The following is a 17,688-nucleotide window of genomic DNA, read 5'->3' on the forward strand; positions in this document are numbered from 1 at the left end:
AGCCTGGGAACAGGGGGTGGTGATGAAATGTGCCGCCTGCTTTAGAAACCTTTCCTTTTTCCATAGGAGAGGGAAGCACACCACATCTCAGGGGATCTGAGTGCTCTGTTTGCTGTCCCATGCCCTCCTCCTACCCCAGGGGTACAACAAAATATAATCTTCCCTAGCCAGGCTTTTGTTAGCATTGCAGCTGGAAAGCGATGCCAGGTGTTGGTGTTTGTGCAATGCCCTCCTGACCGTACCGAGCACGACTCCGTGGGGGTGAGAGCTGAGCCTGCCGCACTCGGGGCACGCTCTTGCATGTGTGGTAAAGCTGGCCCCTTTCACTGGGATCCAGGAGCTTTTGGGTAAATGTGGTTTAGGGTGATCCACAGCACAAAACATTTGTGTTCCAAAGCATTAAGCTGTCCAGACTGAGCTCCCGTACATCCTAAGGCACAAAATTCACCTGGGATCTCCTGTCATCCCAGGAGCTGGTGTTTTATATGAGCCCCTTCCAAACAGGCACACAGTCAGGATTTGAAGGCTCCTTCGCTGCCCTGGGAAGCGCCTTTTCCTTCATGTTTGAAACGCGGCACTCCCTGGGGCAACCTCTGTGCCAGTTCATGCGTGAACAGACGTGAGCCATGTCTGTGCCAGTTCATGCGTGCAGCACTGGGAAGAGGACCAACAGACCTTCGGGCTGGTGCAAATGGAAGCAAACCCTCTTTTTCCAGGCAGGGAAACTGAGGCATGGGTTTAAGGAAGGGAGGGGGAAAGAAAAGCAAGGCTGGCCCAGCCACCCTGCAAGAGTCACCGGGGCAGACCCGGCTTGTTCCCCCTGGAACACCCAGCCTCCCCACAAACCCCCTGTGGCACCGTGCGAGTCGTGTGTATGGCGAGTCGTGTAACCGGGGAACGGCGCATCGCGGCTGCGGGGGCCTGGCACAGCACAGCACCGGACCCACAACCACAGACTCCATGCCCTGTGTGGTTCCAGAGGTGGGTGCAATTTCGGAGGATGGCAAACCCGCTGCCGGGGGCCCCGGCGGACACCCTGCAACTGTGGGAGGGTTCCTGCTCCATCTAGTGTCGGTGAAACCCCACGGCGTGCCAAGGTCAAGCCAAGGCAGGATGGGGTGAGAGGGGAAACTGAGGCACAGCCCTGGACACCCGGTTGTGCTGCCAGCCTGCGAGCATTGGGCAGGGGGATGCCCCGTGGTGCCTGGGCTTCCTCTGGACCATGCTCCCATCGGTGGCTGGGATTTCCAGGGGAGGTGCTGGGATTTGGGTGCCCCAAGCCCTTCCCCAGTTTGGGTGCTGCTTTTCCGGCCAGGCCGTTTGGTGCTAACCACCATTAACCTGGGAGTTAATCCAAACCCACTCTCAGAAGTGCAACCCAGGTTTGGTTCCCTGTGTGACGAAGGGCAGAGGAGCACAGAGCAGAGCTGGGGGGCAATGAGCTGCCTCCAGCTCCCCCAAGGCTTGATTTACCCCCCTCTTTTCCAGAGGTGTTACCAACACAAAGCCAGAGCGGCAGCACAGCTGTTCCCCGGTGCTTTGCACTCTCATTTGCACACCAGCAAGATGTGTGAAAGCCCCTTGCACCCATTGCCCCTCCTGAGAGTCTCCAGGCTGCGGGGTCCATCCTCTCATGGTGACAAAGCATGGTCAGAAACCACCTGCAGAGGCCAGGGAAGGAACGGAGAGCTTTCTGAGGGGCTTCCTGCTCCCTGTGCACACAGCGGACCATCCGGCTGGGGGTGAATTTTGCTCCTGACCTGACCTTGGTGATAAAAAAATGGACCTTGGGCATCAGGCTGAGGCAGGTGTGCATGGCCACCAGCTGAGAAAAGGGACAAGGACAGTGTCTCCCTGCTCCAATAAATGCCCTGTTCTGCACTGCTGCCTGCACAGCATGAAGCTGTGCTGCTCTAGTGAACCCCCTCCCCAAATTCAGTAAATCTCTCTGCTAGCAAAACCCAGTTTTGCCTTCTCAGCAGCTGACTCCTGGGGGAGGGCCTCACTCTGTCTCCATCAAGAGCAAGGCATCCAGCTGCTGTATTTTCTGGCTTTTCTGGGCTGGGACCAAGTCCCTTCTGCACGTTCTGGGTCTAAGGAGATGCACAAGGACGGACTTTGTGGGTGAATTTCCTGGTTTCTTCCTTTTCCTCCTCTGTACCCTTTTCATCCTTTGTTTTGACCCTATAACAGCACTCAGGGACTCTCACATACACCTCTTTTTAACGGGAATTGGCCATATGCACAAGCATTTGAGAGGCCGATGCTTTCACATTGCATGTTTGGGCACAGAGACAGCAAACCCCTTTGGAGCTGGTCTGGACTGGGAAGGCTCTAACGTCACCTCCAGGTGCCTGGGTTTACAGAAACTGGCTCAGCTTTGCTCTGGGAAAGCCCCCATGCCAGTTTATCCCCTGGTGCAGGAGGGATTGTACCTGCAGAGAGTTTGTCTTTCTGCCAGCCCTAGCCCTGCATCTCTGCTGGAGCAACTGGGAGCAAGGTCCACGCACTGGGATGAGATGGTAGCACCATGTAGTAACCTGCAGCAGAAGGTACCGGTGCGGCAGTGAGTCTCCAGTCAGCCTGGGGTCAGGGCAGAGGGAAAGGGCTGCACGCCGCTTCGCTGCCTCCTGGGGTGTGTGAAGAGTCAGTGCTGGCGCCTGAGCTAGCGGTGAGCAAACGTCCCTCTTGACGGTCCATGTGGAATGCATCTTTTTTGTGTAGCTGCCTGGAATTTACACCCAGGTATCCAGGATGGGAATATGGTCTGCTTATTTCAGTTCACTCTGAAAATAAGACCGCTGCCACCCCTCCTGGGCCACCATCCCAGGCAGAACCCGCTGTGATCAGTCTCATGGACTCATAGAATCATAGACTCATAGAATCATAGAATTGTTTAGGTTGGAAAAGACCTTGAAGATCATCCAGTCCAACCATTAACCTACACTACCAAGTCTACTCTAAGCCAATCAAGGGTAGACCAGACTGAACCATGTCCCCAAGTGCCACCTCTGCCCAGTTTTTGAACACTTCCAGGGATGGGGACTCCACCACCTCTCTGGGCAGCCTGCTCCAATGCTTGACCACCCTTTCCATAAAGAAACTTTTCCTAATTTCCAACCTAAACCTCCCATGGCGCAGCTTGAGCCCATTTCCTCTCGCCCTATTGCTAACTACATGGGAGAAGAGCCCAACACCCCCCTCCCTGCCCCCTCCTGTCAGGGAGTTGTAGAGAGCGATCAGGTCTCCCCTCAGCCTCCTCTTCTCCAGGCTGAACACCCCCAGCTCCTGTTGCGTGAAGGGAGGCTTTGGAAGGTACCCAATTTATCGTTATAAGTCCGGTCGCGTTCAGCACACTGAACTATCACGATTCCGGATTCACAAATAACGCAGGCACCTTTTGGCTTTGGAAGGTACCCAATTTATCGTTATAAGTCTGGTCGCGTTCAGCACACTGAACTATCACGATTCCGGATTCACAAATAACGTAGGCACCTTTCGTCTAGTCGTGCTGCATGAACTATCACGGCCACACTTAAAGTGTGTGGTCGCGTTCAATGACCACATCACGCTAGACCAATAAATCAAAGCAATTTATTAAAGCAACAGACACACAGGTTCTTTGGATTACCGGTGATAAATTCACTGACTGCAAGGCACCTACGATTGCCAAAGGTTAGAATAACACAGATGCATCAAAAGACATAAAGTGACTCTATAGAGGTTTCTAAGTTTCCCGCAGAGGCACTTGGTATAACCAAGTGTTAGATTCTTACCCAAAGGCGTCCCGATGGGGGGGAAGAGAGGCTCAGCCTGTCGACTGATCCCAGAGGTCAGAGTAGTATACGGTGATGTCTTCCCTAACATCCCCTCTCCCTTAGGCCAATTTTATAGTATTTTACACATTAGGTGGAGCTTGAGGGACTCTAGTCATACATACTTTTGTTATGATTGGTGTAAAACTTTCTCGCTTCGTTTTAAAGGTAGAGGCTCAGAAAAATTCAGAGCGCAGGCTCAGTGAGGGGGGGTCTTACCTTGGAGGCGGGTGGGTTTTGAGATGGGAGTGTGTTCTAGTATTATAATGACATTATAATGAGTAAAAGTTACTAAAGGACAGCATTTTTGTCAACATCATGATAGTTTGCTGACGCAGGGTATCACTTATGCAGCTTATCAGGGCCATGGTGCCCCTCCGAGTTCCCTTATCACAGGGCTTGGCCGTGATGTCTCCACACCACTCCACCCCCTGGGCAGCTCCTCTCAGAATCAGCACACCAGGCTCCCCTGGGTTGCGACATCCAAGGTTACAGGCTTAGGAACTTCTGTGGGATAGATTCCTTGCATCCAGCTGCATTCCATCCAGAAAGCTTCTTCAATGCTGTACCTTTCTTGTGATCGTAAATCTACATCTGGTGTCTAAGTCACCTCCAGTAATCACTCCACAGCTCCCTCAGCCGCTCCCCATCAGCCCTGTGCTCCAGACCCTTCCCCAGCTCCGTTGCCCTTCTCTGGACACGCTCCAGCACCTCAATGTCTTTCTTGTATTGAGGGGCCCAAAACTGGACACAGCATTCCAGGTGTGGCCTCAGAGAGCTCAAGCCCGGTGCTCAGCAGCAGAGGTTCTGCAGCTGCTGCCTCCAGCCTGGCTCACTCCCCGCGGTCAGCCAGGGGTTTCTGATGGCTGTGGTAACAAACCTCCATCAAAATGACTGCACAAATGCAAAATGGTTTAGATATTTAAGTTAACATTTCCCTAATGCAATTCCTCCTTGCAATAAAAACGCATTCACCGTATCCCTGTGCACCATGTTTCTTCATTAGTGTTTCACCGGTGGGGGAAGACAAACCCCAAAGAATATCATAATAAATATAACTTTAGATGCTGAAATCTGACCATCTTCATCCACTCTGAGGATGTGGATGAGCTATAATGTTCTTGAGCTACAATGTTCAGCACTAAATATTCCATTTCTCCCCCTCACCAGCAATGGCCATTAAAACATTTTGTTCTCATCACTTCCACTGCTTGGATGAAATCCTCCTGGGGTGTTTATTTTATCATTTTGTTGTTTTCAAAACACTTCATCCATCAGTGCACCAAGTGCTGGGGTAAAATCCATTCCAAGATTTAGGAAGACCCCCATGAACCTTCTGCCTCTCACAAGAACCTTTCTGAGGGCTGAGAGGAGATTTAAATCATACCTAGACATGTGGCTGACCTTCTGAATTAAAATATAATTGCAGCTCTGCAAGAGTGTCTGCCGTCACATGATAAGGGCATAGCAAGAAGTCTGTGCAGGGAAAAGCCACAAAGAGGTGATGGGGATGGAGGTGGATGTCCCAGAGCATCTATTCTGGTCCAGCCGAAATCAGCATGTCACCCAGGCGTGTGCTCGTGCCCTGGTCCCCGAGGACCATCTCACAGTGCTCACTCGAATCCCATTTCTCTCTCACCACTGCAGTGGCTGCACTCGGGCGCTCACAATGCTCTGCACCCCAAAGCTCCCCAATGGGAGGACTAAAAGCAGGGTGAGTTACCGCAGGAGCTTGGAGTGACCCAGGGCATCTGGAGGGAGCTGGGATGCTCAAGGAGGCATTTTGGGAACAGCCAGGGTGGGGGGCTGCTGAGTCCAGGCTCATCCAGCCTCACCTGCCAGAGCAGTGCTGGGCTCCAGGCTGCCCTTCTTCTATCAGAGCAAGCCAAACACCCATGCCCTCATCTCCTTGGTCTTCGCCCCATACCCAGTGAGGCTTATGGTCTGGGTGGTCCAGGCTGGCCAGCAGGACATGGACAGGGTGGCAGACAGCGGTTCTGAAACAGTGGGTGAAGAAGAAAACTGGAAGGTGGAAGACAGCAGAGATGCAGATGTGGAACCATGCAGACGTGGGTCCCACAGGGACCAAAGAACTTGAGACAGGTGTTCCTGGAAGGCAAACTCAGCAAATCTTGGAGAACCAAGATGTAGGACCTGAAGATAGCATGCAGCTCTGGTCAGGAAGGCAGCTGTCACACTGTGGACACTGCTTTTGGTTGTGTCAGCACAAGCCACCTTTGAATGGCTCTAAGATGGGTGGCAGGGATTAAGTGTACACTGTCTCTTCCAATACGTGAATTAGGAAGCCTCCAAAGAAGTGTGTTCAGAGCAAGCACAAAGTGCTGGCTCTAAATCTTCTTGCCATTGTGTGTTGCAGTTACCAAACTTCAAATTCAAATGAACCTTTAGTGGAAGAAAAGGTCCTTCCTGAGCTATTATGTATATATGAACTGGTTCTGGCTCAGGAATGCCCTAGACCACAAACTGCTGAGGGCTGGGAAGGTGCTTGAGGAATTACTAAGCATGCTTGCCCTGTCCTTACATTCTTCTCTTGGCATCTGCCTAAGGCCACTTTTGGGGACAGGACACAAGGCCATATAGTTCTGGTCTGCTCCAGAAACCAGGGACCTGTTGTGGCGTCTCCTTCCACATCCACAGAACTGAAGTGGGGCCAGAAACAACCTTGAGAACTTGTCTATCCTTCACCCTGCCACAGAGCAGGAGCTCCTCTACCCAAACTGCGCCTGGCCTGACTCTCTAGGGAGGGGGAGGCCAGGAGGAGGAAGGCGTCTCTGGAAGGTGTCTCCAGGGTGCATCCCCTGCTGCCATCAGCAGGGACGGATGGCGCGGTGCAGAGCTGCATTGCGTGCCAGGGTGGACCTGGTGCTGCAGGAGTTAATGCAGCTTCTCTGAGAGCTGAGAACCCAAGAGCTCTTGTGCTCCCAGGCCAGCTCTCTCCCTGGGATTGGGAGGGGGATTGCTTGGGGTCTTCTATAAATCCTCTGCTGCTGCGAGCCCTGATGGTCAGGAGCAGGCTGCTTCCTTGCAGCAGAGCTGGTGGGAAGCTCAGGGCGGTTGTGAGCGAGGCAGGTGAGTGGGCTCCTTGCTCTGTCGTGGAAGATTGCACTGTGCCACTGACACGGGCTCAGCTGGGTCCTGACTCCTCCCAGATGTGGACAGAGCCCATGATGCTTGCACCTGCAAGCATCCCTGTCACCCTCCTATGAGCCAGCTTGTTTCAGCTACCCAAGGTGGGTGTTGCCCCAAGGAGCTGTGCTCTGTCCCCTTTCCAGAGGGCTGGCATGGAGATGGGAGAGCTCTCAGAGCCCCCAGAGTCTCAGCTTTCACAGCCTGCGAAGGGGAATAGGCAGCCCTGCATCCATTCAGAGAACCACTCTTTATGCTAGAGCAGGGTGCAGCCCCTTTCCCACTCACAGCTTTGCGAGGACGCTCAGTCTCAGTGAAATCCTGGGGTGCATCTGTGGAATTTGTCATTTTCAGGAGTACATCAAACTGTAAGGGTTAAAATGCGTCATCATTTGGAAAGCAACCAAAAGGATTCACCCTTCTTTTGTGCTCGGGCTCTTCCTGACAGGCTGTGACATGTGTGAGCTTAGTATGGACCTGATCTCAAATTTGGGAGGGTCTCATTTCTGCTGAGGTGCTACAAATGCACCCTGGATTAAGAGGGGGAGTAGGAGTCTCCTCTTCCCTCCTACCAGCACAGTCCCCGCTCATGCTCTGCCTGCTTAAAATCATGATGCTCCCTTGCTCCAGTGCATGCTGCGGTGGGAGTGTGCTGGTTTGTTGCCTAAATTGTGGATGAGACAAGGAGGTTCCCCGGTTCTTCACAGACAAAACTGATGCAACATCCATCTAGCCCAGTGTCAGACCTCTGGAGGAAGAGATGGAGCATACCGGAAATTTAGGGCAATTAAAAACAACCTCTGACAGATCCTGTACTCTCAGGGTGGAGACTGAACTCGGAATTATGGCTGCTTTAACAGATCCTGTCAGATGTTTGTGTCTGAAGATAACTTTCTCCTGTAACTCCTCTTCCTTCCCCTCTGTGTAATGCAGGGGATGATCTTTGATAAGCTTCTCTTAAGGACTAGAGAAAACTCCTACACATTAAAGTCTGTAGCTTTGTGCAAGGCCAGGTCAGTCCATGGAACTTCTTCTGTCTTTGCAGTTATCCAAGGGTGCTGCATTGGCCCAGAAACCCGTGCACTGAGACAGGGAAGGGCAGAGAGGTGCCGTGGAATAGAAACCTTACGAGGTTGAGGAAAGAACGACAATATTTCTGCAATTTTCTGAATGAATAGATAGATCTAGGTACTTTTAAAGGTAACGGCTTTACAGTTATTTAAGTTGTTTCAAATAATTTTCTAGACTTACAGGTGGATACCCTGTGGTAGGTGGTCTCTCAAAGACAGGTGTGAGGACAAAAGTTAGGCATGCAGCGAAGCCTGCAAGTACCATGGGGAGAGGACTCTAGAGATTACAGTCCTTGAGTCGTGTCCCCATCCTTCCTGTCAGCATACGTCTACAGAGAGAAGCTTTCTGTAAAAGCAGATCCAACTCTCCTCCCCATATTTCTAGTGGGAGGATGTCCAGAGACATGTCCAGACACCATGCTTTGGTGCGATGGCCTTGTAATTTCCAGCTTAGCTTTATCCATGTACAACTTACATATGTTGCTTTGTGAGTGATCACTATTCTTCAGCTTAAGTAGATCTTTTTCCTTCCACATGTTTGTAGATGGCCTGTGTTTTGTTGGTCTAAAACGGTCAGGCTCTACTGGTCTTTATTCCTAAGAAAGTTGCTGTATTTCCACAGGCAGACCAGCATCTGATCCATTATCAGCTCCTCTTCTTTCACCGGAGATTCCCAGCAAAGCACAAAATTCAAGATCAGCGCTCTATAATTGCAATGTCACTTCCCTCTCTCGATTTGCGTTTACACAAGCACTCACAAACTTTTAAAAAAAAAAAAATTGTTCATTCCCCTGCTATACCACGGAGCCAGATCTAGGTCCTGCCTACACTGGGCATGCAACACATGCACGTGTTTTCTGTCTGTGCACGGTTTTTGTGTCAGATTGTGCATGCAGGTGGAGGTGAGCATGCTTAGACTGCTTCAGTACAGCTCCAGGTAAGCTTTGCTGTAGCACACTTTGCTGGTCATGGTGATGCCTCTGATCCAAGGCTTCAAACTGAAGGGCTCCTGGACTATATTTCTTACTGCCTGTGCATGGTTTGTGACCCTACTGGTTTCATTCCAGGGCAGCTATTCAGGGATGAGATGGAGCATCCATATTTCATCCCACTCCAGACCAACAGCAGCCAGACCAGGACCCTATCATTCTTTTTGGGTGGCCTTCCAGCACGGGAAACCACTCAGATGTGGTCTGCTGTTCCTCTCTGCTCTACATACCTCCTGGCACTGCTGGGGAACTTGACTGCCCTTTCCATCATTAGGGCAGAGCGGAGTCTCCACACACCCATATATCTACTCCTTGCTATGCTAGCTGTGGCTGACCCGGGCTTGTCCACATCCACGTTTCCAACCATGCTGAGGACGCTGTGGCAAGAGGCCAGAGAGATCAGCTTTGGCACCTGCCTTGCCCAAATGTTCTTCATTCACTCCTTCACAGATACTGAATCCGCTGTCGTTCTGGCGATGGTGTTTGATCGCTAAATGGTCATCTGCCACTCCCTATGATATTCCTCCATCCTCACCAACTCAGTGACCACCAAGACACGTGTGGCAATCATCACGAGGACCACCCTTGTCCAGTTCCCATTCCCAATCTTGCTGACCCGGCTGTGTTTCACCAGAGTCAGCAAGCTCTCCCATTCCTACTGCTTGCATCCAGACATCATCAAACATGCAGGCTCGGATACAAGGATTAACAGTACCTATGGCCTTTTGGCTAGGTTTGGACTTTCTCTTTGTCCTCCTGTCCTATCTTCTCATTCTTAAGACCATCCTAAACATTGCAACTTGGAGAGAACGTCTCAAAGCCCTCAACACCTGCATCTCACATATCTGTGATGTCCTCCTCTTCTGTATCCCCATGATCTGCCTGTCCATGATGCACTGGGTTTGCAAACATGTGTCCCCCCAGGCCTATGTTTTCACAGCCAACATCCATTTCCTTGCCCCACTCATCCTGAATCCTATCGTTTACAGTGTGAAAACCGAAACGATCCGGAGACGGATACTGAGGATGCTCTGCCAAAGCAGGGTCCGCAAGTCCAGGGTTGCCTTTTGCCAATAAAGCCAATATGACAGTCACTGCCAACTGTCTTATGCCAGGTTCAACCCCCAAGAAGACCAGCCAGGAGAGTTCAACATGCCAAACTTCTGCCAATGTAAGGATATGTGGCAAGTAAGGATATAAGGAAGGTAAAAGGTGTATGGAAGGTAAAGGATACGTAGATACCTGCAATGTAAGTACCACAGTGTGTAAGGATATCTGGTTAATGGTTCTTTAACAGATAAAGAGAGACAAAATACAGGAAAAATAACAAACCACACCTACAAATTCAAAACCCAGGAGATAACAGAGACGACAACACAGACTACAACCTTCAGGTCAGTAGAATCATAGAATCGTTTAGGTTGGAAAAGACCTTTAAGATCATGCAGTCCAACCATTAACCTAACATTTCCAAGTCCACACTAAACCAGTTAAGGGTAGACTAGACTAAACCATGTCCCTAAGTGCCACATCTACCCATTTTTTGAACGCTTCCAGGGATTCCAGTGATTGAGGATGGATGGAGGAGCCAGGAGGAAAGAGGTTCAAGCAGAACTGCTCAGAAGAGGGAAAGAAAATTATCATGAGTCCCCTGGGGAAGAGCAGACAGTACTAGATATTCAGTGGGGTTTGTGTAAAACTTTACATGGGATGATTTAAGAGACTTGTGTGAATGTGCAAAATGTATTATGGGATGTTTAGGAGAAGGGCCAAAGGAAAGGGAAAGGAGGGATCCACGTGGATTGGGAAGGAACCAGCATGCGAAAATGGAGTGGGACTGGTAAAGGAGCTGACGGAGTGTAAACAAGTTGCTGGTCAATGCGCTCTCCAGGCCATGCACCTGATCACCACAGCCTCTCCTGTCTGCTCACTAAACTCATTTCTGGGTCTTCTCTGAGTGACCTTACGGTCTGTGTATAGGGGTACATGTGTCGGATTTGGTGACAAACAACAAGCTGGACTAACTGATGCATGGGAGGAGACCAGAACCCAGAAAGACCCAAAGCTGGATCTGGAGAGTGGACAAACGGAGCCCACGGTCTGGGCATGGATCTGGACAGGCTTCTGGTCTGCTTCAGCGTTCGAGAGAACCACTGACACAAGAGTGACTGTGAACCAAGCGGGGGTCGTGTCCTGTCCTGACCAGCCATCAAGGATGAATGGGGCTGGGTCATGCTGGTCATGTCTACATGAGCAGTGCTGGTGTCGGTGTGGGTGCCAGGGCAGGTACTGCTCTCTGTGACCGTCCTTTTGGCCACCTGGGACCATGTGTGGCCCCAGGGAGACCAGCCTGGTCACTGGACATTCAACCTTGGTCCATTGTATGTGAGGTGGAGGATGAGGGCAATCAGGAACAGAGGAGGCCAGGTCTGGCAAGGTTTACCCTCTACAGACATAGCTGGACCGGCGTCCCAAACAGGGCTGATGATAGAAGCAGCCCCCCCAGGTCTGCAAGGGGAACCCTTTATATCAAGCTATGGTTTTTGGACTCGCAGACATTAACCAAAAGTACTGTTTTCTCTTAAAAACACAAGTCCTTTCCTCCCTAGGTTTTATTTTGTTTCACCTGGAGCATTTTGCCTGTGTTAGGCTACAAGACCAGCTTTCCTGAAATAACTGCCATTCCTGAATTAGCATGCACTAATTAGTATGCTGGAGTTTCCATAAAGCACTGCAGCACAACGCCTCCTCAGACTGGCTCATTTAGACTTAGAAGATTGATTTCTTCCCACTTGAGCTGATGGGGTAGCACTGTTTCAAAAGGAGCTGTTCTCTTCCAGCTGACCCAGAGGTGCAGGCACGGTATAAACTGACTACCCTTGGAAGGGCATTTTGAAACAATTTAAGAACTGTTTTTGTGGTTTCTGCCAGTGTTTGTTATGAACTGTGCACCCAGCACTGTAACAAGTAAGATCAACGTGTCCATGGGAGCACTGTTACTGGGAACTATAAATATTTTAAAAAGTGGTCCAGTGGATTGTCCCAGCCTTTCCAGGCTCAGACAGCTTGGTATACATCTATATAACCCATGAAGACACATATATGCATCTTCTTATGTATAATGAAATTACTAGCCCCAACTAAAGACCCTGGAGACCAGTAATTCTGCTTCTTCCAGTACTGAAGCTGGGGGTTGTTCTGGTGAGACTTTCAATCAGAAAACTTTTGACTGAGGACTGTTTGGCGAGAGCTGCTCACGGGTGAGATCCACCGTCCTCAGCCTCCGAGCTGTCCTCAGACCTTGTCCCTCAGGGAAGAGCTCTGCAGCACGTTGTGGATGGCAAAGGTTTCTACAAGCTCAAAAAGAAGCAAGAAAAATTCGCAGGAGAGCAATCCTTCGACACCAAAATGGTCTCTCTGGCTGAGGAGCCCCTGTGCTCTTCTGCACTGAGGAGCACCACTGCATGTTTGCCTTGTGCTTAAACTCTTCCCCAGGGATCTGCCGTGTTGGGGTTAGACGGCGCTTGGACTAGCTCCTTGCAGCACCCCAGTGCTGGTGCAGGCTGAGCTGAGCTCTGCTGCCCCAGAGAGAGTCCTTCCATCGCAACTTGGGAGCCCAGAGGCATCAACATGGCTGGAGCCGGACGCCGCCTCGCCAGTCGAGAGCGTTGACAAGCAGCACCAGGGAGGTGTGAGGCCAGGATCCTGCAAAATCCCTCTCCCCTTTCCCCGGGGGAGTCTGCCACAGCTCAGGCCAAGCACCCCCGGGGAGGCTGCGGGCGGGCGGAGCGCGGCTCGTTGCTTCCCTCTGCTGGGTGCTGCGGGGTGGGATGCGGGACGCGGGATGTGCGATGCAGGACGCGGGACGCGGGATGTGCGATGCGGGACGTGGGATGTGGGATGCAGGATGCAGGATGCAGGATGCAGGATGCGGGATGCGGGATGCGGGAGGTGGGATGCGGGATGGGGGATGTTCCTGGTCCCTGCCACCCCCAGGCCCCGGTGGCCTCAGCCCACAGTGGGGAGCTCCTCATGTAAACAAGGAGGGGGGCATATCTCTGCTTTGGAGACCACAAATGAGAAAGCAAGTCCATGGGGTCACATATGTTGCCCCATGCCAGACGCACCCTATGGGTTCTGTCCCATGTCAGGATCTTCATGGAAAGGTTGTTTCTCCTTTTCTTCTTCCTTTTCTCATTTTCCTCTTTTTTCTGAAGCAGGGAGACAGTTGAGAAGGAAAGTCTCCATGAGAGGGTCCTCACCTGAGTCACTTACTGAAGGCATCTTGTGGAGGAACCCCAATTAAGCTGCTGTCACAGAAAGAATGCATGTGCACAGAGACCCACACACTGCACCACACCACACCACACCACACCGCACCACACCACACCCCCCACAGCCCCTGAACATGGCTGCTGCATTCAAAAGGTGGCCGTGCTTTGACTTTGAGACTTTTAGGTTGAAAACCCAAAAGCTGAGGAGCTTAATACCCATGCCTGCTTTTCAGACCTGAGCCACAGCTTGCCACCAACGTGCGACAGGAGAGAGGAACCCCTGAAATCTGCTGGACAATGACAAAACCTGATGCCTTTGGGACTGCCCTAGGTCCTGCTCCCTCCATGCAGGGTGAGAGACCAGCCCCCCACCCTGAGACCCCGTGAGAGCTCTGTGCCCCTGACTCACCCACAGGGAGGGAAACCCAAGCTACATGTGGGACATGGATAACTCCAACTTTACCAGTATAAAATTGATTTTCAGGCATTGGAAAGAAAATGTTAGTCTGCCTATGCCACAGATTTGCCAGGTGGGTCACTGAGGCTTGAGGACTTTATTTAACTAAAACCATGAATTCTTACACTAGAGCCAATCTGAGCCAGGGGTTATGTGCTACAATATCTGTGCTGGGGCTGGACAGCCATGAGGCATGCACATGCCAACAGCAGGTGACAATGGCTTTTGGCAAATATCCCAGTTTGGGAGGCTTGAAAATCTAATCTTGAAATGTTGATTCCCAAGACGTCAGATCACATTTCCTGGGAAAGATAAGGAAAAAGAAAGAAAGGAAGAAGAAAGGGAAAAGAAAATATCTGGCTGAAAAATAAAGTATCTTGCTAAAGTCAATCTGTCTGGTTTTATTTCAGCAACTGAATTTAGATTTAGTGCTTAATTTAAGGTACCCGAGTTTGACTTTCTTCATCTTTTATTAGTTTCCGTTCCCCCACAACCTCTTTGTGCTCACCCACTTGTTGACCATTCCCACTCTTTGCTAATATTGGATTTCCTTTTTATGCCCCCAAAGAGAGCCTTCACAGAGTACCAGCCAACGCTGAGCATTCAGACCAGGAATGGCAATGAAAGCCTGCTGCAGAGAGCAGACACATTTACTGTATTAATCACCCCGGTGCTTGAAGCAGCAGTGCTTGAACACCCACAGAGGCAGGCAGAGCAAGGCTAGAGGCAGCGATCGCAGCAGATCCTGCGTCATCTCGGTAAGGTTGGCTGGAGGAGGTCAGCATCACTCATCCGTGTGTCTTCAGTCATCCCACCTCATCCCAAACCCGCTGTAAAGATGATACAGCACTCCGAAGGCTTGGTGCACTCCGTCCCATGCCACAATCTGCGCAGGCAATGGAAGGTAACGCCTTGCCAGGCAGCTCGCATTAAAGGGGTTCCACTCAAAACCCCATTTACTTCATACAACTTTCCACCACATTTGTCCAAGCAGCACAGACCGGAGCTCTGCCGCTCCCAGCCGCATGTCAGCCCTATGGGGACTCGGGGGGGTGTATAAGTATGATCACCTCCCTGCCCCTCTCTGCAGGTATCCCCTCAGGTTCAGAGGCAGGTATCCTCATTCTTGGCTGTAAGGGGAGCTGGTGAGTTATTTGCAGTAGCTGTCATTTGTCAGGTTTCTGTGGCTGAGGTGCCTGATTTGAACTAAAATTCTGCAGCTGGGAGAAACCCCCCGGGGCCACTCCAATCTGTAGCTTTAGGCTCTGAGATAAGAAACACCATTTTCCAGGCCGGGTTTGTCATGCAAATGCTGCTACTTTTGTTCCAGGGTCCTTCCCTGACCTGAAGGGCGTGCTACCTGCATCGGCTCCTTGCGGGAGAGTTTCCCAGGCTCCACCTGAATCAACATTTCATGCAGGAGATCACAGCCTGGCTCTGAAAAGCTGATGTCTACCTGATGACCTCATGCTGCCTTTCATGTATAATTCCCAGTAAGAGGACTGGGATGTGCAGTCAAAGAAGCAGAAGATTATCAGCAAAGGTTTCCGCTGTCATCACCAGACAGGTTATCGCCAGTCAAAGCACCTGGAGACCTAGCCCTGACCACCCATTGTCTGTGAAGGGTTCATAGCTCTTCTTCACATCTCGACTAGTTTGGCTGATGCTGCCCTCATGGGTGGCTTTGTTATTTTGCTGGAAATACTGCAAATTACCTTCTGGATAGGGCTGAGCAACTTGCAGAGGAAGGGGAAGCACAGACAAAAGTCCCAAGGTAGCACCAAAGAGAAAAGCTGCAGCAGTCCCTGGCATGCCCAGAGAGGACTCTGCGCGCACAGACCCTGTGCATGTTGGGTCACTGGAGGATTTGGGCTTTTTCGGTGCACATCTGGTGGCAGATGTGGCCAGCTGAGACCAGAATAGGAAGATGTGACACAGTGCGGGGCAGATTGCACTAGGGCAGCACTGCTGGGTTGTATTTCACCCAGCTGCAGTGCAAATGCCCCCACACCCCATTATGCAGTGGGGCAATCCTTGGGCTCTGACACGAGCAAACACTGAGGATCCTGAGCTCCTCTGTGCAAACTCTGTGCCAGGATTGCACAGCTTTCCTATCAACAGCCATGCTCTGCCTTAGACCTTTTGCTTCTGAGTTTGCTTTAAAATTCAGCAGCTGTTCTGCCTCCCTAGCACACAGTCGTTCCCTGAGATCGCGTACTCTGCAGGGTGCTGATCTCCCACTCTGCTTTGTTCTGCACAGGTCTGTGGATCTTCCTTTCATATTGATGCAGTGCAGCCATCAGTAAACAGCCTTGTTGCCCTGGATGCTGTTCGAGCCTTCCCTGCCTTGCAGGGATCCCAGTTAGCTGTCATGCAAAATGTGGTGTGAATGAGTGAGGAGAGAGGTGAGGTGGGTACTGAAAGAAATAGGATGTTGCATAAAATCAGTGCCAGTCAGTCCCAACTTGTCTCCTGCTTCATATGCTTTTGGGTGCTACAGAATGAACGTACAATAAGCAACAGCAATTGGAGCTGGAGGGGCTGGATTCCTGGGTCCTTTGCCAAGCCTGTGAACTTTGGTAAATCCCTTTGCTGGATTTCAATATCTGAGTCTACAAAATACACTTTTTAATTTAATTTATTACTTGATTTGGAGTCAGTATCTCAAGCATGCTTCCTCGATGCGTGGGGGAGGGATTTTTTAAAACACTTTGGGATCCAGAGAAATAAAGTGTTCTAGGGAAATTCAGGTGGGGTTTTCTGTATTATGAACTGTGGTCCCCACCTCTTCCACTGTTTTCAGTTACAGAGAAGGGAGCCCAAACAAATTCAGATCTCATCCCACCATGGCATCTCTCAATCAAACCAGCTTGCAGCCTGCCTCCGTCCTTCTGCTGGGCATGGCAGGCCTGGGGGACCTTCACACCTGGCTCTCCATCCCATTCTGCCTGATGCACGTTGCAGCACTCCTTGGCAACTTCATCCTCTGATTTGTCATTGTGACAGAGTGAAGCCTCCACAAGCCAATGTACCTCTTCCTGGCCATGTTAGCGGTGGCAACTCTCATATTATCCTCCTCCACAGTGTCCAAAGCCCTGAGCATATTCTTTCCAAGGAGATGTCTTTCCACGCCTGCCTTACCCAGATGTTCTCCACACGTGAGCTTCATTGCAGAGTCAACCATTCTTGCTGGCCATGGCGTTTGACCGGTACATGGCCATCTGCAACCCCCTGCGACATGCCACAGTGTTCACACGCTCGGTGATAGCCAAGACAGGGCTGTCTGCCATAGCCAGGAGCTTTTGTGTGATGTTCGCAACAGCATTTCTCCTTCAGAGGCTGCCATACTGCAGACACAACGTCACGCCGCACACCTACTGTGAGCACATGGGCATCACCCGGCTGGCCTCTGCCGACATCTCCATTAACATCTGGTATGGCTTTGCTGCCACCCTTCTGTCCCCAGGATTGGACATTGTGCTTATTGGGGTATCGTACATCCTCATTCTCTGGGCTGTTTTCAGGCTCTTATCCAAGGATGCCCAGCTCAAGGCAGTTGGAACCTGCAGCTCTCATGCCTGCATTATATTAATGTTCTACACACCAGCGTTTTTCTCATTTTTCACTCATCCCCCACCATGTCCACATCCTGTTGGCCAATCTCTATGTGCTCCTGCCACCCATGCTAAACCCCATCGTCTACACTACGAAAAACAAACTCATTTGAGAAAAGGCGTCCCAGGTACTCCTCAGGACTAGGCAAGTGAGCTGACAGGGATGCTGTTCCTTTGAAAGGAAAGCATGGAGAAATGGTCTGGACTGAAGCAGCAGAGTGTATGCATGTGAAATAACCTGGTTTCCTACAGATTTAAACTCAGCCCAACATCACTGCTGATCAGATTTCCTGCTAGATGTTTCCTCAGACTAAATTGCATC

General features: G+C 50.9%; 2 pseudogenes; both read left to right on the top strand.

Moving 5' to 3' along the window:
- The first annotated feature begins 9,218 nt into the window (after window positions 1-9,218).
- On the top strand, window positions 9,219-10,104 carry LOC142597161 (olfactory receptor 51L1-like; annotated as a pseudogene).
- Window positions 10,105-16,598: 6,494 nt separating this feature from the next.
- LOC142596194 (olfactory receptor 52B2-like) lies at window positions 16,599-17,479 on the top strand (annotated as a pseudogene).
- The last annotated feature ends 209 nt before the right edge of the window (window positions 17,480-17,688 follow it).

Source organism: Pelecanus crispus, chromosome 1 (assembly GCF_030463565.1).
Source record: "Pelecanus crispus isolate bPelCri1 chromosome 1, bPelCri1.pri, whole genome shotgun sequence".
Classification (NCBI taxonomy): Eukaryota; Metazoa; Chordata; class Aves; order Pelecaniformes; family Pelecanidae; genus Pelecanus; species Pelecanus crispus.